At 40.3% G+C, this 27791-nt stretch overlaps 1 pseudogene; it reads right to left on the bottom strand.

Annotated features, from left to right (window-relative positions):
- Positions 1-4816: 4816 nt before the first annotated feature.
- On the bottom strand, positions 4817-27240 carry LOC134634204 (perforin-1-like; annotated as a pseudogene).
- Between the last annotated feature and the right edge of the window lie 551 nt (positions 27241-27791).

Raw genomic sequence — 27791 nt, 5'->3', positions numbered from 1 at the left:
TCCTGGTCAAAAATGACTCCAAGGTTCCTCACAATGTTACTGGAGGCCAAGGTAATGCCATCCAGAGTAAGAATCTGGTTAGATACCATATTTCTAAGATTTTCAGGGCCGAGTACAATAACCTCAGTTTTATCTGAATTAAGAAGCAGAAAGTTAGCGGCCATCCAGGTCTTTATGTCTTTAAGACATTCCTGCAGTTTAACTAATTGGTGTGTGTTACCTGGCTTCATGGATAGATAGAGCTGCGTATCATCTGCATAGCAGTGAAAATTTATGCTATGTCTTCTAATGATGCTGCCTAGGGGAAGCATGTATAATGTAAATAGAATTGGTCCTAGCACTGAACCCTGTGGAACACCATAATTGACCTTAGTGTGTGAAGAGGACTCTCCATTTACTTGAACAAATTGGAGTCTATTAGATAGATATGATACAAACCACTGCAGCGCAGTACCTGTAATACCTACAGCATGTTCTAATCGCTCTAATAGGATATTATGATCAACAGTATCAAACGCTGCACTAAGGTCTAGCAGGACAAGCACAGAGATGAGTCCACTGTCAGAGGCCATAAGAAGATCATTTGTAACCTTCACTAAAGCTGTTTCTGTGCTGTGATGAGCTCTGAAACCTGACTGAAACTCTTCAAATAAGCCATTCCTCTGCAGATGATCTGTTAGCTGTTTGACAACTACTCTTTCAAGGATTTTTGATATGAAAGGAAGGAATCAAAACAAACTGAATGCAACAAACTCGTCCCCAAAAATGTGATTTTGGAACACATGGAAAGCCTGGTCGAACAGACATAGTGAAAAGAGTTTAATAAAGACCAAATACTCAGTGCATCATGGGAAGCCTCGAGCAGCCTTGGCCAACTAAGGGAGGATTCAAGGTCCGCTAATCCAGCCCAACTGTAAGCCTCATCTTAAAACCACAGAAACCAACCTGAAAGCTGAAAACTGTGAAAAAACTGAAGCTGGCTGCAGTGGCTAACAGAACAGCTGATGTGGTGTGCGCAGTTAAACATCCAGAAGGCTGCTCCAAAAGGTTTATTAGTACATTTAACAGATGGAGGCTGTGTTGATGGACTAATGGATGGATGATTTTTTCTATACATTGGAATTAGCATTTCCACTTCTTTAAAGTGAACAACACAACCAAACATTCAGCTGAGGAAATATGTGATTACATTCCATGATAATCAGGTAAAAGTTTAAGTGGAGTTGTCTTAATTTACAGATTGACAGGTGACAGGATATGATGTATATATAATGGAGCAGGATTTACATGTGATTTATTCTTTGTGAATGGATCATCAGACAGTTTTTAAGCCAGCCTGATAATAATAAATTACAAGAGAAGTAATTGAAGCATTAAGTAATAAATGCAGGATGTTTCTAATTTTAGAGATATTACACAAATGTAAGAAAGCTGTCCTACATATTTGTTTAATGTGCACTTTGAAGCACATATCCTGGTCAAAAATGACTCCAAGATTACAGATCATATTTAACCATATAAACATTACAATGATGTGTAACAGCTGGGGGAAGTACAAAGGAAGGCTCCAGTCACTCCAGGCTCCATCGTGGTTCTGACACAAACGTGCCGTGTACCTCTTGATTCGCATCAGCAAATTTCACTCCTGCTGGCGCTGAGTAACAAGTTTCTTCTGCACTGATTTAAAGTCAAATCCAGAGTCACAAAGTCAACCAGACAATAAATTTGGTCTAAACAGAGAGCAGCCATGAAGAGAGAGGAGCTGAAGCTGAGTACAGTACCTGCATCAAGACTCAGTATGAGACTAAAAAGGTGCAGCTTGAACTGTACGTCAGGCAAAAGTCCAGTAGAATGTAGGAATGAGAGTGATTAATGGAATGATTAATACGATTAATAGGTTCACTTGAAAGGATAATTCTATATTTTCAGATCAATTTCACTTTCTTGCCATTAATAAGAAGCTGTACATAGTAATTAGTCCTATGCACTGACCTGTCTCTCTCTTTTTTACTTACATGCTTGATTATTTGGATACCCAATCTTTAAAATGAGTCAAATAATGACAGAAGATCATATGTGGTGGTTTTGCACCTGTATGTCACGCCCATCCCTGTCTCTATGTGTGTGTCTTAATTAGGTTTTAATGTTTTATCTGTGATATCAAGTGTGTATTCTCGTCTTCAGTGTGAATTTATACTGGGAGAGCACTATTGCCATTGGGAGAAAATACACTTAATTCTCTAATGCATTTACTGTTGGATTCCTTAGATCCCTTGAGTGGAATTTGATTGATTTATATGGAATGCTTTTTGGGAAAACCAGGATTTTTGAATGGACACATTATACTGTGACATCTTAGTGTTATATTACTGTCAACAGAGCATGTAGCCTGATGTACATCTACCTCTGCATGTAATTTGTGCTCTATTACTTTGCTGCTATCAATAGTGTCAGCTCTGACTGTGAAGGCTTTAGCTGAACTAAAAGCTAGTTTGCTGCTAGTCTGGAGCCGTGACGCTTCCTTCTCATCAATGTGACTCACCACCAGTGTTGTAGAGCTACATATGCTTCTTCGAATTATAACTGGGAGACAATTATTGTCACTCACTAAAATATATATACTCTTTATAATAAAAATAATACAGCTGAGATGCAGATACACACAGCGACACAACATGGATTCCTTTATTAGTGGGCAGCTATCTGAAAATGAGTTGCAGTAAAACAGCAGCAGTACATGTATCTTTATTTAGTTCTTTTTAGTTTGTGGCAATGATTTTTTTTAAAACATTTAGGAGTAATTAAATTTGAAAACATTATCAAAGCCTTTGCTTGATTTGAAAATCAATTAACTTATGTTACTCATAGTGGATTCATAGTGTAATATTTTACAGTTTGAGAATGGAGACACAGATTCCTCAGGAAAAGCATCTGATGGAAACCAAAAGCAAACATCAGCCACCTGCTGTAGTAACCCCTTGTGAGTAAGGGAGCTGCCACAAAAAACGTAATCTGAGTACTTCTTGTAATTCATTACAACCAAAACTTGTCATGCTCATCACATTATACACATGAGTGTATATAACTTTATTCAGACTAATTTTAAAATAACCAGATGCTGAATTTAAAAATATTTCCCCAGAAATGTCTAATTTTGTTTTTCTGTATATATCCAGACGAACGCACTTGACATGAAGTACAATATTCTTAATTTGTTGAACAAATATTATAATGTGAAAGTTTCTTGTTGTGTTAGCAGATTTACTTCTTTTTTTTCTTATTTAGCATTACCATACTTTTTATTTGTTTGAGAAGGTAAACAAAAATGGTTACATGTATTTGACAATTTTAGTACAACTGAAATCAAGTATAATCTGAAAAAAATCTAACTATATGTATGTGTGTGTGTGTGTGTGTGTGTGTGTGTGTGTGTGTGTGTACGGGTTCGTACTATCCTGGTGGGGACCAAAATCTGACTTTTACTATCCTGGTGGGGACTTTCTGCACCGTGGGGACCAATATCCAGGTCCCCTCGGGGTTGAAAGCAATTTTCACACTCAAAATGCGGTTTTACTGTCAGGGTTACAATTAGGTTATGGTTAGGTTTAGGGTAAGGGTTAGGGTTAGGCATTCATTTTTAATGGTTAGGGTAAGGGGCTAGGGAAAGCATTATGTCAATGGGATGTCCCCACGAGGATAGCAAACCAGACATGTGTGTGTGTGTGTGTGTGTGTGTGTGTGTGTAAAGTAACTGACTGACAACAAACAAAAAGAAGACTGATATGTCGTAATACGAGGACAATGAAAGTAAAAACCCATCAGTCATGTGACTCTTACAAGATGAGCATATTTATCACACTTGATTATAGATGAAAGGCATGCAGCCCCAAAATCTATTTCTCATTATGGAGATGGTTTATATTGGTGACACCAGTCTCCTGTGAGGTGTGAGTCACATTGAGAGTGGCCTTGAACTCATAGCCGCCAATGTCAGCTGTAAATATACGTGGCCTCTGAGTTGGACACGTGTCACATGATCCCAGACGATCATCATAGAGCAGATCCTCGTCCCATACTTCAGCATACACATAAATAGCATATAGGGTTTAATATACTGCTGACCTACAGATAATATGCTCGGGAGTTTGCACTATAAACAATAGTGACAATGGTAATTCAATTCCAATTTCTTACTTAAAATAAGGGGGAAATGTGCAAGATTTGCATTCAGTACTTTATGACACACGTTGGCATTGTTAAAGCATTCATATTAACCCAAATCATTACCTTAAATTTTTAAATACACCTGATTACAAAACAATTAGTTCCACCTAAACCTAACCTAATGGAAATAAATCACCTCAGTTTAAAAACAGTTAAAGTTAACTGTATATTAAAGATGTAAGTAGTGCCAAGTTCTAAAAATTGAAGTCAGTACATCAAACCTGCAGTCTGTCTGTTGCTAGAATGGTATTAAAATTCCTTCATTATGGCCTTTGACCTTATATGTAATCTGGGTTCACTGACCTGTCCGAGATTAAAATAAGCATTCCATGCGGGAGAATTTGATTCAATCATTTAAGTCTGCTGAGTGATGGAAACAGCCCCCAGTTTAGCATAGCCGTGACTAGGAGAAAGACACAAAGATCATTGATATTGTGGATTGTATATACTATCTCTAAATCCTAATCCCTGACCATGCTCTTCTCACTTGTCAGTTGGGCCACGATGATCTCCTGTCAGAGTCCAGGCTCAGATGATTTCCACAGTTAGCTTTCCCCTCCAGGCGTGTTGAGGACAGCAGTTGGAATCCCGGTTATGATTCACTGTGTGATTTACTCACGTCGTTATCCGCTATGTACTGCTCTATGGCAGCTTTCATTCCTGCTTTCTTTGTGCCTTTCGGCATCAGCTGATACATTGGGTGAAGAAAGTAGAAAGCAACATCTGGATGATCCTTCAGGCTGTTCAGGCAGTTTTTAAAACCCAGAGAGTCGTCATATGCAAGCGAAAACTCTCCCAACCAGCCATTACCTCCTGCCACATCTGTGTAGTGTTGGTGGGGGCCAAAGCTGTACTTAGTGGCAACGTCCCAGTTTTCCAGGATGTTTTTGCAACATTCTCAAACGAAAGATGTATTCAGCTTTCCCATGCCAATGGAGACACCCATCGACAGGCAGGAGTGGACCTAGAAGACAAGACATAAGATGCTCAGTGGAATTTCCATTAAAAAGGAACATATGGCAAGAGAAGCGCTTGTGATGTTAGGCCTACATGTCATAAAACTTGTGAACCTGTCAAGTGTATATTAATTCAGGGGTTATTGAAAATTTCCTACAAAATGTCCAAGGGTGTAGGCCAGGGGTCGGCAACCTTTCTGATGATGAGTGCCATCTAAAATTTCCTCAGAAGTCAGTGTGCCATATGATTGCATTGCAATAAATTTAATAACGCTCTATATTAACAGTTACACACTATATAGAACAACTAGAGACACAGGTCTCTGAGTGTCCAGCATTCAGACGGCTACCTGAGGACACCCATGTGAGAGAAAATCTGCTCACACAGATATGTAGAGCCAAATACTGTCAATAAGGCCTCTGCAATGTTCTGAAGACAGTTAAACTTGTCAGGTAGTGATGTCCAGCAGGTGAAAATGCAAGCTCCATGAACACGCACAGCTGTGGATTCCAGCTGCGTCTGTAGTTCTGCAAACTTTGACCCCCACAGAGTCGAGCTTTTCAGTTCAGTCAGCTGCATTTCGATGTCCTCTGTGTCCAGGCAGTTAATGCGAGACAAATCCAGCTGCTCATTGAACCTTTCTGGTTTGATCAGAAAAGAAAACATTGGTCCATACACCTGAAAGTCCCAAAAACGCATTGTGAATTCTGTCTCGAGTCTACGGATGTATAAGTGTATTTCCGTGGTGCTGATGCTGCGCTGAGCGGCTCCTGAAGCATTTGAAGTGTCGGAATGTGGAAATGTGCTAGCTGGCAGTTATTGAAAAAACTGCCAGCTAGCAACGTCCCTCTCAGTGATTTTTAGCCAATTGTTCAAAAAGTTGAATCTAGTAGTTGGGGTTGTTAGCTAACATACCGTCATTAAGAAGCGGCACAACTAATGTGTCTATGTGAGCTAATTTGCGATGTGCACCGCTGGCCCGGTCATTTATTTTTTAATGCACCTGCTCAGATTAATTCACTGCGTGTTGTGCCCAGGCCTGGACTGGGACAAAAAATCAGCCCGGGCATTTTGACTAGAGACCGGCCCACCAGGTATTAAAGTGTTACGGGTTCGAAATTGAGGATGAGAGTAAAACAATGATGGTCCAGAAGAGGTCGGTCAAACAATTGATTTTAATGAATGCACGCAGCGTGGAGAGGTGTAAACTGCAAAACATCAGTTGTACATCTCTACCCAAAATACACTCTAGATTGCTTTTATAACATCAGGGTATTATAACGCCCCCTCTTGCGTTTACAAGCACATAATTTGCATGTAGAGAACATTCATGTATTTTAAGAGATAACTGCAGACACAGAAGTTCCCCTTTCTGGCATCCATCCAAATATGGTGATGATCTCAGGCCTTTGAGGTCCCCATGGACTTGTCCTCCTTGTGTCACCTGTTGCTAGGCAAACTCAAATGCAACAAGAAGCTGAATACATTCAGGCCTTTGCTCAGACTATTTTACTGTAACAATATACTCAGCATATAAGCTTTTAAGATGATAGATTTAACTCAACGATTTAAAGTGGTTATAACTGCACCTGTAATAAACATGTTAATATTTGATTATGATAACCCCTGTAATACAAATTATAACATAATGCCAACAGCTTCAATAAATACTTTGATGAAATGATAATTAATGCAACGATAAGATGATGGTCTTGAACAGTAGCAGTAAAATAATCTCTTTAATTCTACAATTCCCTCTCTTGATGTCTCTCCCAGAGACATCACCACACCATTTCCTTGTGTCACTCCTCGACCCACTCTGTCACCTCTAGATCCATTAATGGCATCATGGGCCCCGAAACCACCATTCCCAGGTCCACTGCCTTCGCTCTGACCCTCTCTAGCCGTCCTCTGACTCAGCAAATCAGACAACCACCTCATGTCCTCTAGGTGGTCCAGTAATAAAACACCAGCCCCCACTTGAAAACACTTCATGCTTAAGTGATCTCTGCTCCTTTTCTGGGTCCCTCTCTAGTGGAAATCTTCTCCTGTAAGGGATAAAAAACAAACAGCCTTTCTCTGCTACACCTCACTAACCTACTTTGTTCATCTAATGTTCCTTTAATTATTCAAAGTTGGTTGACAATATCATGTTCTGGGCTCTATCCATTATATTAACTTTACTTAATCTCAATACTCTTTATGTGTGTGAGCAACGCTTTTAGTTTTCTTAAACACAACCCGAGTAAAATATACACCATCCCCCTGTCAGCCTAAATCTCCGCTAGAAAGCACACTTCAAAATTTTCTATCAGGATTTACGCCTCTTTTGGCTTCAAGCATATACATAACATGCAAAAGTTACTGTTAATGCCAGTTAGACAGGTTTCTACAACATTTTGTTTCACCCGGCTCAGTAGTTGCTAAGCAGAAACAAAGCAACATGTGTTCCACCTTTACCCTGTAAAATAAATCCATATCATGTTTGTGTCTGTAAGCATGTTTTGCATTCATTCATTACACTCCACGCCATTCCTGCAAGTTAGGAGCTGTAAATTTAAAAGCTACATAAAGTCCAGGCCTTCGGCCTGGCCTATATTTAAATCATGTGTGTTTGTAAGCGTGCATGCAATTAACCTGCTATGTTCTCATCTTCCCTCAACATGTATTACCTGGACACTCTCACCAGTGAAGCTTAAAACCCTTTTGGACGGAACATCAACTCTAAACAAGCACAGTTATGCATTGTGTCTGAAATTAACTCAACCTGTAAATAGAGACATCACTGTTATCACAAACATATTCAATACTATTAAAATAATACTGTACAACATGTTATTAATGCAGTCACCATAAGGCAGATTATATGATAGCAATAAAAAATCTCTAAATCCCAAATCCCAACAAGTCCTGCTTTTAAATCTTCCCTGACTTTCCCTTCAAGTTCTGCTTTCTTAGTACAATCATGAGGTTCTCCTAATCCCATTAAATCTGCCATATTGATTCCTTCATGTGTAAATGTCAGATCTGAAGCATCTAAAACTTTACTCACTCTCTGTTGTTCTAATGCTGTCATAATTAACGCCTGCAAGTTCACATAAGCCACCACACTATATGTAGTCCCAACTTTTAGTGAGTTTTCTCTCCCTACATGCTGTTTTCTATATTATTTTAGCAACCCCTGCTGCATGCTGTGCGCATGTAGCGTGCCTTGCTTCTGTTGGACTCAACCTTATGCTAACCTACATAAGTACCTGTCTTAAGAGCGACCTCTGCACAGCTCAGACGCCAGTTGCAAGAGCTGTCTAACATTATAATCATCAGCTGTGACTTATATGGTGTTATTTCGGTACTTTACACGTCACACAGTTTTCAACGTTGTTTATATGGGGAGTTCCTCTTTTTGTGTCTATATCTATTAATATGCCTTGTGCACTAAAGCTTCCTGTTTTTCAGTCTGGCTGAGCACTTGTTTGTGAGTAAAAGGTGGCCTTGCTCTACAAGCCAGCCTTCATTATTAAAGTACATAAAACAAGATAATGAGCAGATACACATTATTTATATAGCGCCAAATCACAACAAAAATTGCCTCAAGGCGCTTCATAGATACAGAGAAAAACCCAACAATCTTATGACCCCCTATTGAGCAAGCACTTTGGCAACAGTGTGAAGGAAAAACTCCCTTTTAACAGGAAGAAACCTCCGGCAGAACCATGCTCAGGTACGGGCAGCCATCTGCTGCGACCGCTTGGCGTCAGCTAACAGAGACTTCTTTTTTTTAACAGAGAGACCTAATATTTAAAAATCCACATTTCACTATTTTATTCTTCGGTTCAGATTTCGATTCTGTATTGTTCTTTATTTGTTATTATTTATATTTAGATTGTTTATTGCTAGTCTTGGTTTGTTGTTGTCTGTTTGGGAGCTGACATAGTCTCTATGGATAAGTGTCTTTTGGTGGGGTAGCATCAGGAGAGAAGCTCCAGAGAGGCATCTTCCATGTTAAAAGCTAAAATATAACAAAAGAGATTATGCTAAACAATCAAAACCTTTCGATTGCCCAACCCTATCTGTCTCCTCAACGGGTTGTATGTTTTCAATGTTTCCTTATTATTTTGTCATAAAATAAATCAAACAAATAACTTAATCTGTGTGACAGCACCTTGCGTTTACGCCGGGCTGTGAGCTGCCCTGAATCTACTTGCTACACCCCCCTTTCACCCAATTTAATTTTTCAATCTTAATCTAAACTATTCCTGACCTTCCCCTTCTTTCATCTGATCATCTCAAGCACGTCCTGTACCAAATTTGCTTCCTCTTTTCAAGCCCACATTTAATTACAAGCTTTAACACATTTGCCCTATACGGCGGTCTCGACATGTTTCCTGTCAACTTAACAGAGTTATTCTCAGAACTCACAGCTGAGGTTCCCCTTTCCTAAGTCTGTATGCTCTAGAAGAGAGCAAGCTGCTAGTCGGTAAATAAGTTTATCATCACAGAAGTTATTAGGTAAAAGTCACGTAGACATTTGCTTAGTAACCCTAAAAGAGCACATTTCATGTAGCTAATCACATATATACAATTTTCCTTTTACATATCTGTATGTGCACGCCTAAATTATAACCTCTTATTCTAGAAATCAAAAATAACCTGAAAATAACACTTTCTGCCTCAGTTTTACCATACCTAAATTATCAAAAACCCCGAACGTCATCAAGTAATCCTAAAACCCATTTCAAATTAAACATTAAATCCTGTAACTCCCCCCTTTTGTGACACATCTCATGTGTTACAAACTCAAAATCCTTCACTCAGGTTAGGGAATTAAAAGAAAAGGTTAGTCATATCATATTAGGTATAGTTGCTCCGGCCCTTCAAACCTGTGTTTAAGGAATGAAATCAAATTAATCATCATGTCAAATCTTTTCTTGGCTCCATCCACGGCCTGCATCCTTGAAACGTCCTATAAACAAAAACCTGTGCGTTAACCAGAACTCCACATTTCATACTCAGTTTCCCCACTTATCATCCAACCTGTGTTATAAAAGAAAACTTAAAACAGAACCGTTATCAGTCATGTGTCCAACCTTAGTCTAGTCTTTTGTCAGTGTCCAGTCGGTCCAACCTATGGTCTGCCTGGTCCGTCCATTCACCTGTCCATTTCCACACATTCACTCACACGCATTAACATCGGGTATTGGTAGACTTCCACACAAATAATCAGATTTTCCACTTTCAGCAAACTCAGTTTATTTATATATTCATTTATTTTCTTTTTAGTTGTTTCTAGTAAAATAGTTCTTTATATTTTTGGGACTGGATTGGCTCGCTGCAGTCCTTTTAGACAGGGACTCACAACCTGATCCGATCCCCACACGTGGCCTCTTTCCTTCGCCCATTGTAATCTGGAAAAGGTCACCTTATGTTTTGTTCTCCTGAGACTTTTGTCAGCGCTGTTATTCATTCTTTTGCAGGCCTGCTTAGAACAAAAATGAGAAAAAAGAGAGCTGAGTATTAGCTCATCAAAGTACAAAACAAAATCACCTGACAGGTTTTTTCTTTCTAAGTGCACTGTTACAAACCCCCCTTAAACATGTCCATGTTTATTAAAACTCCCTCTTTAAAAATAAAACAACAACCTCAAAGATCTTCAACAATCTTAAATTTCACCCGTTCAACACACTGAAAGCCTTGTCAAAAGCTGCACCGTTTTGTACACAACAATATCCCCCTTTAAGCACTTTACCATACTCAGATTCAGCCTAAGATATAAACACGTTATAACAATGTGTCAACACTAATTTATAAACCTCTTAATCAAATTTGCACCTCTGAACTGTCTACTTCTCCTTGAAGGCCTCAATCACACACACAGCAAGCTCCTCTGTCATCACTCACACGAGCTCCCGAACTAATTTGCATACTGAGTCACATCTCAACAACTTAACTTGGCAAAAGAAATACATGTTTAAACTTTATCACATTATTCAATTATTTTCATTTTCTTTCTATACTAATCACTTGCTTTTATCAATCAGTGCAACAGCACTCCTAAGTCACCCTTTTTAAACTACTTTAATCACTTATCTTTTTCTGCATAACTCACTCCCCTGTCATATAACTCCTTTGAGTCAGCTTCAACTTCAAGCTTTAAGTCTACTTTATTAAACATTCACACCGTTCTATCACTCATACAAGTAGCAAGCTGATCTTCATTGCGTATGTTTATGTGTGTTATTTTTGCATATATGGCTTCACAGTCTCACAGACACTTTCCCATTCTCCAGTTAAACAGTCAGTTTTCTCCTTCCCCGAATTGCTAACCCAAACTTAATTTCCCACCTGAAATAACAGCCCTCCTGGTCTTCCGCCAGCAGTTAGGGCTTGTTTTCAGGTTCCTGGACACATCCTGCTGTAAACAATTCAACCAGAAACTTGCCTTAACATATCCATTCATGTTAACCTATAATTTCTTCCGACTCCTGCATCTGGAGAATTGGTCCGGGTCTGCTTTACTCCTGAAAATAACAAAACTAAGACATTTTCATTATTATCACGGGTGCCTAAACGACCCATTTCTCTTTCTCTAGTCAGAAATACCAATTATGTCATGTATGTAAGTGTGTTCTTCCTTGCGTTATGTGGTCATGTAAATGCAGTGTAAGCTGTTTTCTTCATTGCATGCCTTCATTGCGTTCTTCATTACATTTTCCTATATTCATGTCAATATACACTAAGTGTAAGCTGTTTCTTCATTGCATGCCAGGTGATCGTCTTAATTAAGTGTAAGCTGCATCTTCATTGCATCCTTATGTATTCATTGCATTTTCATGTATTCATATCTACTTTATGCATCTTTTCACTGAGCTCTAGATTCAAAGTATCTCACTTCTGATTCGTTTCAAAAATAATCTCACATGTAACAATTTGTATATGTGTGTTTTCTATTCATTAATATAGTTGGCAGTTATTTGGATTATCTTTACCTTTAGTATTGTTTACCTCTTTGTTGTGATGTGGTGGACATCCCTAAACAATCATGAGTTCAGGCTTCAATTTCAATCCAATCATCTCCTATCTTCTCGCAGTCAAACTCGTCCAGCTTCATCTCTCACTGATCCTTTTTCATTCACAGTGTCCTGTTCGGGCTTCAGAGCTCCAGCAAACACAGTCTGTTTCTTCTCTGTTTTGATCTCTCAGTATTCTTCTTCCTTCAGTCTTATTTTCATTTGCTCTGTTTTCTTCTCCATTCATCTTTTCAGTCTTCTCTTCCAACATTGCTCCAAGCTTGGCAAATATGAGAGTCAGTGCCTTCAAGCAGACATATCATGCTGTTCTTCACCAGCATGCATGTTGCACCACGTGCTTTCTTTCATGCTGCTGGACTCATCAGTCGTTGTCAGTGTTACTGCTTTCGCTTGCACTGTCTTTTAGCTTCAGTTAATTCTTCAAGTCCACCATGTTCTCTCGGTCTTCATCAGGAAATTGACTGTCCTTTGCGTTTCTTCTCGGGGTCGAGGACAAAGTGAGAGCTCAAGCTGCACAATTTCGAGCCAAAGACTGGCTTATTTTCTCCCAATTCTGTTAATCTACTGTTCTGCTGCTGTACTCAAGGTTCCAATGTTGAGAGAAGTCCACCTGTATTGGCACACTAAAGCATATAATTAGTATCATATTCATTTTTTATCTTAAAACCTCCCTTTTGCTTCATCTGCCCAGAGTTAACTCTCTCTCTTCTCTGGGTGCACACTTGTCACCGTGAGCTTCCCTTTTATGGGCATGCATTTCCTGTCCCAGACACACACACGGTTTCCTGTTTCTACAGCCTCTGCAGAGACTTCCTGCAGGCAACAGGCAGACTCTGTTTCCCTTTGAATTTCACAGTTTACAAACAATCAGTAATTCTACTAAATCTTTATCTAAAAACAATATGCCTTCATTTCACTCACACACATTTAAATAGAGCTCTTTCACACATCAGGACAACTAACACTTCTCCACACACATCACCATTCTTTAGATCAGTTTTGTAGCATCAGTCACACAATAATTTCTTGAGTGGGTGTACTAAGTGCATATACTTATGTGTTATCAATCAGAAAAATAAATTCAACCTCTCATAACATCACTCAAAGTCAAATAACGGTCCTAAGTATTAACAGTTTATGTATCCTATCTCAAAACCCAGCAAAAAGTCATACAGTCATGGCAAGAAATAAAACTTTACTTACAGTATTGTAGTAAACAAAACCAGCGTCTTAAATACAGGCATTCAGCAATGTGTAACAGTCTCTATAAACTTCCTCATACTCTATGCACCTCTCAGCTGCCTTATTTGCATTTTCACACACACACACAGTCTAAAAATAATACCAGCCTGACTCACAGACTCAGACAAGTCTCTTAATATATTACACAGACGTCCTATGATTACAATTGCACAGATTATCAGGCCTAACATTTCAAAACCTACACAATTTCGACAGTTTTAAACTAACGGTCCAACCGATAAACTCCCTGAGTTTTTTGTCATCAATTAAGCCATTATCCCGTCCCCGACGGTGGCCCGATTGCTAGTGCCCTAACTGAATTTAAAAGCGTTAACCAACCCAAACTTTCCCTGAAGCTCTATTTGTGGCATCTCACAGCCAAGGCTTTCTCGAAATTTTAAGTTAAAGTTTCACGCCCGAAACCGGGTTTCTACCGACCAAAAACTGCAGAATGCCGTCCCGGACGACAACCTGGTAAATACCAGTGGCTATTTTGAACCAAGGTCCCAAGTCATTGGCAGGTGCCACCTGTATGGGCTCAAAATGTGGTCATAAATATTTTGTACTTGTAAATCAGTTTTGTATGTGTAAAAAGAATTTGTGTGTGCGTAAAAAAGATTTGTATGTGTAAAAAAGATTTGTATGTGTAAAAAAGATTTGTGTGTGTGTAAAAAAGATTTGTATGTGTAAAAAAGATTTGTGTGTGTGTAAAAAAGATTTGTATGTGTAAAAAAGATTTGTATGTGAAAAAGATTTGTGTGTGCGTAAAAAAGATTTGTATGTGTAAAAAAGATTTGTATGTGTAAAAAAGATTTGTGTGTGTGTAAAAAAGATTTGTATGTGTAAAAAAGATTTGTGTGTGTGTAAAAAAGATTTGTGTGTGTAAAAAAGATTTGTATGTGTAAAAAAGATTTGTGTGTGTGTAAAAAAGATTTGTGTGTGCGTAAAAAAGATTTGTGTGTGTGTAAAAAAGATTTGTATGTGTAAAAAAGATTTGTGTGTGTGTAAAAAAGATTTGTATGTAAATCTTTTTTACACATACAAATCTTTTTTACGCACACACAAATCTTTTTTACGCACACACAAATCTTTTTTACACACACACAAATCTTTTTTACACATACAAATCTTTTTTACGCACATACAAATCTTTTTTACGCACACACAAATCTTTTTTACACATACAAATCTTTTTTACACATACAAATCTTTTTTACGCACACACAAATTCTTTTTACACATACAAAACTGATTTACAAGTACAAAATATTTATGACCACATTTTGAGCCCATACACCTGGGATAACCTCACGCCGGAGGACCCTTTCCCACGTCTGGAAAAGGTAGGGGGTTCCCACCCCTGAACTTGCTGCAGTCCTAGGAGCCCAGCTCCCGTCCTAAGATAATTTAATTAATTTGAAAACACCACCTAAAATCACACAAGTAATTCTATTGATGTCCAAGCCCGGCTTTATGGTCCATCAAAACTGTATAATCACACACAAACCAATTACCTATCATACTATATTCATTTAGCAGTCCAACTGCTTTCTCTTTTCATTCCTTTATTCTCTTTACTCAGTACTGTCATTTATACTTCATTATCATTACTTCAACTTCCATTCTCATGAGATTTTCACCAAAATCAAAACAGACCTTTACCAGTAATTTCAGTGAGTAGACTTTCAATTTTGTAATCGTCAATCTGGCACAGTTTGGAAATAATTCAACAGGTAGTGCCTTACCTTTAAATAAGCCGGCTTATGTCAACTCACTTCGACCACTGACTCGTGTCTGCCCGTTTGAGCACCTCGGACCCTCTCGGTCTCAATCTCCAACTTTCTCCCTCTCTCAACCCCGGCCAATGCACCAAATGTTACGGGTTCGAAATTGAGGATGAGAGTAAAACAATGATAGTCCAGAAGAGGTCGGTCAAACAATTGATTTTAATGAATGCACGCAGCGTGGAGAGGTGTAAACTGCAAAACATCAGTTGTACATCTCTACCCAAAATACACTCTAGATTGCTTTTATAACATCAGGGTATTGTAACGCCCCCTCTTGCGTTTACAAGCACATAATTTGCATGTAGAGAACATTCATGTATTTTAAGAGATAACTGCAGACACAGAAGTTCCCCTTTCTGGCATCCATCCAAATATGGTGATGATCTCAGGCCTTTGAGGTCACCATGGACTTGTCCTCCTTGTGTCACCTGTTGCTAGGCAAACTCAAATGCAACAAGAAGCTGAATACATTCAGGCCTTTGCTCAGACTATTTTACTGTAACAATATACTCAGCATATAAGCTTTTAACACTAGGTTTACTATCCTGCGCAAATTTGCGTAACTTCCCTAAACCCAACACCCCCTAGAATTACTGGCTTTTTTATTTTCTGGTGCAAGTCCCGAGGTGTTAAGCACCCCTGCTGAGATTTTCACAGGTCGTCAGCTTGTTTCTCCTACAGCTTTTGTTGTGCAAACCACCCATTATCCTTGAGGCCTGGCACATTTGCATTTGCTCACTCAGAGTTGCTCAGATCCAAGGCAGGCCAAACCTCTGTGTTACAACCTTCAGAAATGCCTGGTAGAAATGCTTCAACTTACTCATGAGATTTTGACCACATTTCTTGCGGAAGTCACAGCTATACTGAATGCACGACCGTTGTTGCCAGCTGCAAGAAATGCTTGGTAGGGAACAGCTGTTCCCTACCAAGGTTCGTTGTCCATTCACACAGTATATCGCAACCAAGCCAGACAAATTTGGGATCAAGTTCTGGATGGCCACGGATTTGGACACCAAATATGTCTGCAGTGCATCTCCTTACTTGGGAAAGGACCCCAGTCGTCAGAAGGGAGAGAGGCTGGCAAAGAACGTGGTCATGAAACTGATGGAGCCGTTTTTGGATGATGGGAGAAATGTCACAACGGACAATTTCTTTACTTCACTGTCTCTGTCGCACAGACTGCTGCAGTGCAAAACAACGTTACTGGGCACGGTGAATAAAGTCCGGCGTGAACTTCCTCAACTTGCAAAAGATACTGCAAAGCGAGAGGTATTCTCCACTTCAGTGCTTAGAAGTGGCAGTGTGTCCTTGACAATTTATGCACCTAAAAAAAAACAAGACTGTGTGTGTTCTAAGTTCCATGCACCAAGACGTGACGATCGGTGATGGCAGAAAGAGGAAACCCAACACGATAACAGACTATAACCACATGAAGGTATGTGAATGTGTGTACAATTTTACACCAGTGCTACAATGTTTTCTGATGTGTGCTATACAGCCTATAGAAAAAAAACATATGCTCATGACTCTCTCTCTCTGCTTACAGTGTGGTGTAGACGTGTTGGACCAAATGGCACGGATGTATTCCGTAAGATCAGCAACACGCAGGTGGCCAGTAGCGGTTTTCTACAATATGCTGGACCTGGCGGCAGTGAATGCCTACATTTTGTACAAGGCATATACAGGGTGGACAGGCAAACGAAGATTGTTTCTGAGTCTTCTAGCTCAGCAACTTCGTTGCCGATTCATGCAGCAGAAGGAAATATTAGCTCCTGCAGCTGCTGTGCCGGGGACTGTAAAGACAACGCAGTGCCAGGTGCAAGAGAGCTGCAACAGGAATCGCAGCAGGTTTACCTGTGCAACATGTCAGAAATTCACCTGTGCCAAATGCAGGGATGATGGACACTGGGTCTGCAAACGCTGTAAAGTTTGAAACACTTTGAAATAAAACAGACTTGTGTACCCATATATTGTGAATGTGTGTCTTTTGTATGTAGGTTGTGACACAGAGGTTTGGCCTGCCTTGGATCTGAGTAAACAAATGCCAATGTTGCACACACACACACACACACACACAGAAAATCTGCATTTATTTGTCCCACAAGTGGAAAATCTGCATTGTCATTGCAAAAAAGTGGACAGAGCACGGTATAGAAAGTGCACTATACAAACAATCTGGAAACATATATATGGACCCGAGTATTCAAAAATATTGGTGTATGTATACACACACACACACATCTATCTATCTATCTATCTATCTATCTGTGTGTGTGTGTATATAAATATATATATATATATATATATATATATGATATAGATGTGTGTATAACTAGACTTTATGCATATTATATAAGGTGTGGCTATATAAATATATAAATATATGTACAACTCTGTGTATATATGTTTATGGCCAGGCATCCATTGTAGTGACAAGGATTGACAAGAACTAATATTGCATATGAGAAATATTGCACATAGAAACTACCATGGTGTATAGTACGCTGCAGGTAAGGAAGGAAAGTAGCCTTGCAGGGAAGGAAAGACTTGAATCTCTCATGGTTAGGGGTTGGGGGAGGGTGTGTTTGCACAACAAAAGCAGGACAACAATGGAGCTGAAGACCTGTGAAAATCTCAGCGGGGTGCCAAGAGGTGTTAAGGTCGGGGGGAATTTACGCAAATCTGCGCAAGCTAGTAAATCTAGTAGTAGGGACTTGCACCAGGGAAAAAAGGCTCAGTAATTCTAGTGTTAAGATGATAGATTTAACTCAACGATTTAAAGTGGTTATAACTGCACCTGTAATAAACATGTTAATATTTGATTATGATAACCCCTGTAATACAAATTATAACATAATGCCGACAGCTTCAATAAATGCTTTGATGAAATGATAATTAATGCAACGATAAAGATGATGGTCTTGAACAGTAGCAGTAAAATAATCTCTTTAATTCTACAATTGCCATAAAGCCTTTGAATGAAAACAGACGCTGTTGTGACAGTGATGTACAGTCTTGTTGGTATATGTATGATTTATATACATTTTACATCAGATAAAAACTTTGTTTGTAAGATTCAGATAATTATTTTTTAAAGGCTAGACATTTTAAATGAGAATAAGAAAGAAAAGTATTTCTTTGTGCCCCCCTCTCCCTGTTAATGCCCTACCTGGCCCCCTGGCAAAACTTTGCTAGACCCGCCCCTGCACAGTTACCAGCTGTCAGCTACTTAGAAAAGGATCCTGGTGTTATTTGTCTCTCAGAAACAGTTCATAACTTCAACTCATTCATGTCACCTAAAAGGTAAACCTGTTTCTCCATCACCTGTTCAGCTCTGATGATTCAGTAAGGACATCTCCTGGTTTCATCTGCATGTTTCCCTCTCACCACATATCCAAACCGACATCATGACCAGCAGCTTTACAGCTGTGGCTCCAGCAAACATCAGCTGATACTAGAAATTAATATTAAATAAATTCTAACAACAGCTGATCAAGCTTAAACGTGCTGCTGTTGTTTAGCGCGACATCCGCTGGTTTCCTCTTTCTGGTGCAAAGTGGGCGATAAACAAACAAGAGAGAGACGATCAGCTGATCATTGATCAGTTTCATGATTGAAGTAGCAACAGGAGAGGGAGGGGAGAGAATGAGAGAAGAAGAGGCAGCTGTGCAGCGTAAAGACACAGAATAAATCCAGCTTTGTGTCTTTTTCCATCCTAGCTGAAGTTCGGGACAAACTGCGCTCCTTTTCAGCTCAATACGAAACGTGTAATATTTTCTCTGAATACGAGACGATTCCGTTTTTTTACAGGACGGTTGGCAACTCTACTAACTAACCTCATGAATAAAATAAAGTTCACTATCAGTAACATCATAGCACCACCCAGCTGTATAGAAACTCCGTCATGCTAGCTAGCACACAGTACGAGTTATTGTAACTGACTGTAAAAAGTCAGCACAATGAAAATAAACTCCACCTAAACTTGGTTTATATCTGACCCAGATAGACTGCAGGTCATAACTTCTTACCTGAAGTTCAGTTCACCTGACACTCAGACCGGCGGCCGCCTCGGGTCTCTCCTCCTCCTGCCTCCTCTTTTCCTCATCCACCTGCTGGCCTCTGTGGCAGCTCCACCACAGCCACCACCAAACAACTGAGTTATTTTTACACATCTGCCAGCATCTGGCCAATCCGCCATCTTTCATTGTTTATACCGTTACAAAAAAAACAACAACAAAAAACATCAGCCCATAAAAACGAAAAATCACCATCGGCCCATCGTGTAAAAGCTCGATATGCCCGATGGCCAGTCCAGCTATGGTCACGCCATCAGTTAACCCTGCCACGTGTGTCCAGTGTTGCTGACCCCTGGTGTAGACTCTATTTAGACTGTAATAAGAAAGAGTCAGAGTTCAATAGGCAGGACTCAAATGCAGGCCTCATAGCTGTGCAAGCAGAACAGGGTTTATTTACAGCACCAGGTGAAATATGTACACATATACAGTGAATGAAGGTTGAGGGTTCCAGGGGTCTTGGGGGAAAGGTCCAGGGTGGTGGGGAAACACTTGCTCATGCTCCTCTTCAGTCAATCCGTGGTAAATCGCTACACACTGTGCCTCACAGGAAGAGACTGAACAGGCTGATCCGAAGGGCCAGCTCTGTTCTAGGATGCCCTCTGGACCCAGTGGAGGTTGTGAGTGACAGGAGAATGGTGGCTAAGCTGTCATCCCTGCTGGACAACATCTCCCACCCCATGCATGAGACTGTGACAGCACTGAGCAGCTCCTTCAGTGGGAGACTGCGGCACCCACGGTGTGGGACGGAGAGATTTCGCAGGTCTTTCCTCCCCACTGCTGTCAGACTGCACAACAAAGACTTTAACTGATCATACACACACATCCACAAATGTGCAATAACACAAATGTGCAATAATCTTTCTGGCACCGTTGTATTTTTCACTCTGTTGTATATAGCATTTGTATTCTATTTTTATCCTATTGTATATTTTATTCTACTGTATATAGTATTCTATTTTTATTCTATTCTGTACAGTTGTGTACTGTATTTATTCTTATTTTATTCTAATTGTCCTTCATAACTTTTGCACTGTCCACTTCCTGCTGTGACAAAACAAATTTCCCACGTGTGGGACTAATAAAGGTCATCTTATCTTATCTTATCACTCGCACACTCTCGCTCATCCAGGCAGGGTCCGGGGAATCAGGCGGGGGTCCAGGGAGGTCTGTACGAAGGAGACAAAGAACGACGATTAGAAAGGTAAGCCAGGAGATCTAGGGAAAACACACTTGAGAAGAGCCGGGGCTACACTAACTGTCAATAGAAAATTGTATTTTTTAGTCAGTATAAGCTTTTAATGATATAAGTTTATTTGTGATAGAATGCTGCATGATGATCTTTTCCTTGCTTAGAACTGATTGTTCTCTATGAAACGTGTCTTGATATTTGTATCTGAATCTTTCCACAGTGATAGTAAGAAGTTGAACAAGCAGTGCTGACCTCGCACAGACACACACACACATACACAATCACATACACACATGCTCATGTCACTGAACAAATGTTTTTTTCTCTTGTATAAATAAAGAACGCAGACGGTGACAGGGTGCGAGTCCATGAGTGTCTCCTGTGAGTACGAGCGCTCTGTGACCGTCCTCGCGAGTAAAAATAACTGCAGTGTTTGTGTTTTCTAACTCAGGTGTCTCGGCTGAATAGCTGCGGGGTGATTTTAAGAAATCCCCTGTCATTTAAATTGGTCCTTCGAGCTTAGAGATGGAAACAACAGACACGTTTCTGTGACTCCAATAAGGTCTGACTGCTGTGTCCTGACGTCGTGGGAGAGCCAGCACCGAAGTCTGTCGACAGCCCTCTCTAGGTAGAGGAAAAGTCCTGGAACGTCAGAATTCGGGTCCAGGCCGGTTCTGGTCCACAACGCTGGGATACAGACGACCTGATAACCAGCAAAAGACGACTGAGGGTGAGAAAACACTGTTTGGTCTTAAACCGCCGGAAGGGTTTAGAGAAATGCGCAAAATAGGTTTGCTGTAGCCGGAATTACTTCGTGAAACGCGTAAAATAGGTTGAGTTCGCCGAAAGGAACTAAATTTAGGCTGGGTTTAGAGGTAGCCGCAATTACTTCGTGATAAATTATATTTAGACTGGTTTCAGAAGTAGCCGAAAGTACTTCGTGACAGATTATAAAAGCGCGCAAATGTCTATGTGTGTATGTGTATGTGTTTTGGAAGTAAGTTGATTTTACAGCACAATACGCTGCTGAACTACTTCCATCTTTGTGTGTCCTGCAAAAGCCCAAGTACTGGTGATAAAGGGGAAAGGTTGAGCGTCGCCTCATAAAACTGACACCGCCCCGTGAATAGCGGCGGAGTAGAAGGGCGTGTCAGCAACCACCCCCGAGTCAAGCATACCAGAGAAAGCTTTGCAGTTCTGTGATAATGGGGAATCAGCCCACAAAACTCACTGCTGACGAGCAGTGCCTAGAAAAGAAATGTCCAGGCGCCGGACAAATTAGTGCTTGTAGATGGAGAAATCCTAAGAAAACAAAATGTCCCACTTGGGAGGGGAAATGCAGCCCCTCAGCACTAACACAGCTGAAGGAAGCGCTTTTGAATGAAATAGCAGAAACAAAAAACTTTAAAAAGACAGGAAAACGCTCGCAAGAATTACGATATTTCCGGGCCTGGAAAGCAGAAGCAGATAGGCGAGAGGAAAACAAAAAGACAGAACAAGAGGAAAAAGATAAACAGTTAGAAAAACAGAACTTAATCGCCAGTTTAGTAAAACCAGAAGATGAGACACTGTGCGGTGCTCGCATTACGTGTACTAATCCACCGCCATATGCACCGCCACCACCCACTTCTGCAGCCATAGCTGCAGCACCACCCACTTCTGCAGCCACAGCTGCAGCACCACCCACTTCTGCAGCCACAGCTGCAGCACCACCCACTTCTGCAGCCACAGCTGCAGCACCACTCACTGTGCACTCACCCATATCAGGAAGAACTAGGTCACACACACATCATCATCCTTATGCAGAAGCACAGATAATGCTAAACAAACTCTCACTCATCTCTCTCCTCTGTCACTAACTGAAGAGAGTACAACGATCCAGCGAAGACTAGCACTCCATCAAGGCCTTAAATACTGCCAGGGGTAATCAGCTGAGATGAACAACAGGTGAGCAAGGTGTGGGCGTTGAATCCAGGGTGACACGGAAACCTCAGGAGAAGGTAAGCACAACCACCAGAGCAGCATACGATGGACCATGACAAAACCTTTGTTTTAACACAGAACGGTATTCATGTCTCATTGTTCTGGTTCTCTCTGTATTATTGAAGGTTCTTTACCTTACAATTAACACAGTTCCTTGAGACAACTTTTGCTGTGATATATAAATAAAACTGAGTTAAGCTTCTGTCCACTGGATCTTATGCTTTGTATTGGCCAGTTGTGGCTTTCCTCCCAGAGGGGTATCAGTGTGGTCAGTTCCCCCGTGTCTGGTATGGTAACTTATTTTGCTATGTTCTTTGTCTTTTTGTATTTGCTGTTTGTTAATGCAATTTGTTGATATTTGTTAAAATGCAGATGTTATGAGTTACTTGTACATACATTCAATGTTGAAAATTCATCACATGATTTCTTGTAAGTGATGTGGACAGATACAGATACTGATCATATTAATCTAAAAGAAGTAAAGCAGAAACAATTTATAGATCACTGTTACCCTTTAGTGATGTTGTAATATTTACTTCTGTTACGGTCAGCGGGAGCTGACTGTATGTAGTGAATAGTGGGACCTGAATGCAGCCACAGTAGGAGACGGACTGAGTATAAACAAAAGGCGAGCCGTTTATTTGTCTGACAGAACATTAACACAAAACATAGCAAGAACCAACAGGGCAAAACCTAACCTGAAACCTAGACTGGAAAATAACTAAACAACTATGAAAACTGTGACAGGAGACATGGACATGAAGCTGACCAGGTACATGCCACTGTGGATTATGACAGAAAACCCAACAAGACAATGAACCTGATCAGTACCATGAACTCTGTGACATGACGTGGCTAGACGTGAAACAAAACAGACGAACTGACAAAGACTGAAGAAAACACACAGACTAAATAGACACAGGAGGTGATCGGGGGAAGTGGAAACACGAGGAAACAGCTGACACAAATAAACATAATGGCTGTGTCCAAAATCAGGGGTAGCATGTGTTAGGGTACCTGGGTCATCGACCCAGTGCTTTCAGTTTTGTACCTTTTTATTTGTGTTCTTATCTTAGCTTATGTTTGTGAAGGTTTTGGTTTCTGTTTTGCATTTCTATTTTTTCCCCAGTTCTTCTTGGTGTGTGATTATGTGTGTCAAGAGATTTATTCTAAGAGACACTTCTTCAGCTGAGAGTCTGATGGCAGAAACACACACACTGCAGTTTTTTTACTTGCAAGCAAGGGCAGCCACAGAGCACTCGCACGAGAGTGAGGGCTCAGGGACTCGCGCTCTGCCACTGCCCTGGTCTTTATTTATATGCAAAGTAATACAATAATGAATACGTCTGTTCGTAGACAGAGGAATGTTGGTGTGTATGCAGGTGTATGTGTGTGTGTGTGAGATTCTGAAGAAAGCGGCCCCTCTTCTTGTTAGGGAGTGAAACTGCTTCTCAGCTCTTATTATCGCTGTGGGAACAAATTTATAAAACAGAACAAGTCTTGTAGTGAACACCAGTCTAAGTCATCAAAAGGTCAACATGCAGTATTCTATCATATGTAGACTTATATCATTAAAAGCTTATACTGACTACTAAGTACAATTTTTCCATTGACAATGTGGTTCTCGAGTTTTGGTTTCCTTACTCCCTCTTCTTTGTCCAGTCTGTGTCTGCACTGGTTCTTCGTCTCTGTTCCCTCTGTTGCAATGCCTGCTTGTGAGTCTGTGTCTGTAAGTTCAGTCTGTGTTTCCTGTTTTACTTTGAAAGTCCGTGTCTCATGTTAATGTGTCTGGTTTTGCTTCCTTTGTCTCGTTAGGCCTGATTGCCCCAGCTGTGTTTCCCTCCTGTTTCCCATTCCCTGATTGCTCCTCTGTGTATTTAAGCCCTGTGTCTCTGTAGCCGTGTCGTGATCTACCCTCATCTTGCTGTGTGTTCTGTCTGCCTGCCAGCCAGTTCAGGTTATTGTTATTTTCAGTTTAGTATCTCAGTTTTGCTAGTTCTCTGCTTGCCATCTAGCAATAAATCTGAGTTTGAGTTTACTTTCTGCCTCGGAGTGTCTGCACATTGGGTCCTCCTTACCACCACTCCTGCCTGCACACAGCCTCCATATGACAGCATGCTTCGACAGACCCATAAGTCTGGTCCTTCGAAGGCCGTGTAAGCCGGAAGTGATGGCTGCGGAATTGGACAGTCTTCTAACCTTACTTCAAGTCTGCCCTTACTTCTGCGTTTTTCCAGTCGCAAGCGCCACAGCGCGAATACTTTAAAATGGACCCATAAAGACATGGATGAGTGAGTTTGGTGTGAAAGAACTTGACTGGCTTACACAGTGTGTCCTGACCTCACCCTGACAGAACCTTTGCAATGAATTAGAGCAGAGACTTCTCATCTAATATCAGTGTCTGATCTCACAAATGTGCTTCTGGAAGAATGATCAAAAATTCCCATTAACACACTCCTAAAGCTTGTAGAAAACCTTACCTGAAGAGTTCAAGCTATTATAGCTGCAAAAGGTGGGCTGACATGAGATATATATATATATATTTATAATTCAAGTATTTACTAGATTTTGCATTTTATAACAACAAATCCAAAAATACAACAACCAAAAAAAGAAGCAAACAAACAAAAAGCAAAGAAAAACAAGACAAAAACCAAAAAAACTGAGGTTTTAACATCTGTGGCATTAATGTCCCAGTCAGGTAGACATGTAGGTGCAAAAATTGTCCCAGTGTTCAAACGAAGCTTCAGTCACATGATGCAACCTTCCCAATATCTTTTCGCAAGCAGCGTTCCCAATCATTCTGTCTTTCCACATTTTAAGCGTTGGAGTATGGGAGTCAAGGTGACATGATAATAAACCTTATGGATTAAGAATGGGATGTAGGGGTGGGTTTTTATAATCGATTTATCGATTAAAATCGATTCTGGCTTGGATAACGTAAAATCGATTCATTAAAATCCTGAATCGATTTTTTAATATTAATTTATTTTGCCCGAAATGCCAGAATCTCTGGTGAATTCTCACAAAATTTCAACAACCACCAAACAGCTAAGACAGTAAGTGAGAGCAGGTACACGGATTCTGCACAAAGACTTAAACACACAGCGCAACCCGCGGATCAGAATCAGTGAGATGTCGCCTTTCTCACGGTCGGGGCTGAAAGCCGACAGCTCGCTGATTCTGATATTTCGGCGGGTCCGCGCTTTGTGTTCACGCCCTTTTTGCGCTGATTCTAAAGCTGTTAGTTTTATCTCTCTCCAAACAATATTGACCGAACCAGCGGCAAAAGAAGATCCAAACTACGCTTCACATAAACATCATCATGAAATCACTCTGACTTTTACTGTTTTGCTTCCACCACACTTCATGCACAGCTCTCTCTCTCTCTCTCTCGCGCTCTCTCTCAAGTCTACTGTTGTTTACAGCGCTGTCGGCCGCTGTTTTTTTTTCCCTATTACATTCTTCAGAAAAGAAAACCTCATTTCTGCCGTTCAATACTGAACCAAGCGACAGAAGCTCAAAGTTTTTCCGCACAGCAGAGAGAGCTCCTGATGGACTGTGAGCCAATAACAGAGATATGGTACAATGGTTTCTTTCACTTTGGTCAGTAGAACAAATGAGACAATATCTTTTGGGAGGGAGTAAGCTCATTGCATTTATATACAAATGTAATAAGAATGATGTCGCTATTCAGTTGTCGGCAAAAAAAAATGTTAATTAACATCACTTATGTTCTTATTGATATTGAGTAGAAATATGCAGTGTGGTGACTGTGTGCAGGCAAATGTTCTTCATGTACCTCATCTGAGGAGAATCTGATCAGCCTGGACAAATGGGTTCACACAGCTGTGACTCGTCTAAGACGGCCACCAAGATGAGCTTGTAATGTAGTGCAACGTTTTAATAAAAAGTGTTTTTACTACTGAAATAGTCTAATTAACAGCATGTGTGTTTTCACCTGGCGAATGTAATGTGTGCCATGGGCATCTATGACCTCGCTGTACTGAGCTCTGGTGGAGGAATTATAGTGACTTGGTAAACTGGCCACATCCCTGCTGAACTCAGAGCTAAGAGTCGGGGTGCTTGATACACGTTGAGAGGTAGTTATATTTTCCAGAGCTGATTTAGTGCTATAGCATTTTAATAACAGGTCAATTTAGGAGAAGGCCAGCTGTGAGGGACAGCTAGGTCAGAGGGTGACCGGTTGCCTTAGCAACAGAGGCTTAAGTTAGTGGAAGCTTAATAATACAGGGAACAGTTCAGAAGACGCTTTGTGCAGAGCTGCAGAGTACAGGCTGTAGACAGGAAGTGAAACTAGGCAGAGTGCAGCGCAGGAGTTGTTTTTATGGAAACTGTGTGTGACGTATAACAGAACTATATCATATGCATTCGGCTTGTAATGCTTCAGATCTGCAGAGTGTTTAGCTTATGCACATCCCTTTCCAGAAAGTAATGATTGAATAAAATAATTATAAAGTTTTGACCACACTGAGTCGGGTTATTCTCTGTCAGTAAAAGAATAAAAGAACCGGATTCGATAGTAAATAGACAGAAAGACACTTATTAGTAAATTATTAGAAACTGAAGTAATGTAGTGTTAATCTAAACTTGAGGTAAACTTGTGGTAATGCCAGGATGTTCACAGCTAACCGATAATGGCTACAGGTGACCATGTGTGTGCTGAAGGAGTAGTGGTCCTCTCTGGTCCTTTTTGTAGCAAACATATATGCCATGGAGTGAGTTCCTGTCATCTCCACACTGGTAGATACAAACTACTTTGTACTTATTCCAACCTGATGAACAGAAATTCCTGCACTTACCGTTTGTAAGTGCAGGATGTTTCCTTCCTTGCAGTCGTTGATGTCCTGGGAGGTGCAAGTGTTAAGCAGTGAACTGTGGAAGAAACCAAAAGATTTAGAGAGGGTCTCTCGTGTGGAGCATTACGACTACCGTAGTGGAGCCTCGCGGAGTAATACGCACTGTGCTTCAACGTAATATTACCGTATTGTGTGTATAAGAACCATAAATGGCACCTGTTGAGAGACATGGTTACAAAGATGATTTCAAACTCCAGGCTGTCAGTCACGCAGTAGAAGTTGGGAACAGAGCAGCTGTGAAATCTGTCTTTGTTATTATGCTCAGCGTCTTTTAGTTTACATTTTGACTGCACAATTGTGAGCGTTTTGTTATGCACAAAAACAACATTGTTTTATTTTATTTATGGAGCATTATTATTTAATAAATGCTCATAATTTATTTCTGAGTAGTTTTTTTCATGTACATCTGCGCTGTATATTAATAA

This window comes from Pelmatolapia mariae, linkage group LG9, assembly GCF_036321145.2.
Source record: "Pelmatolapia mariae isolate MD_Pm_ZW linkage group LG9, Pm_UMD_F_2, whole genome shotgun sequence".
Lineage (NCBI taxonomy): Eukaryota > Metazoa > Chordata > Actinopteri > Cichliformes > Cichlidae > Pelmatolapia > Pelmatolapia mariae.
Note: the sequence above shows the minus strand (reverse complement) of the source record. Positions and strands in the feature narration are given on the sequence as shown.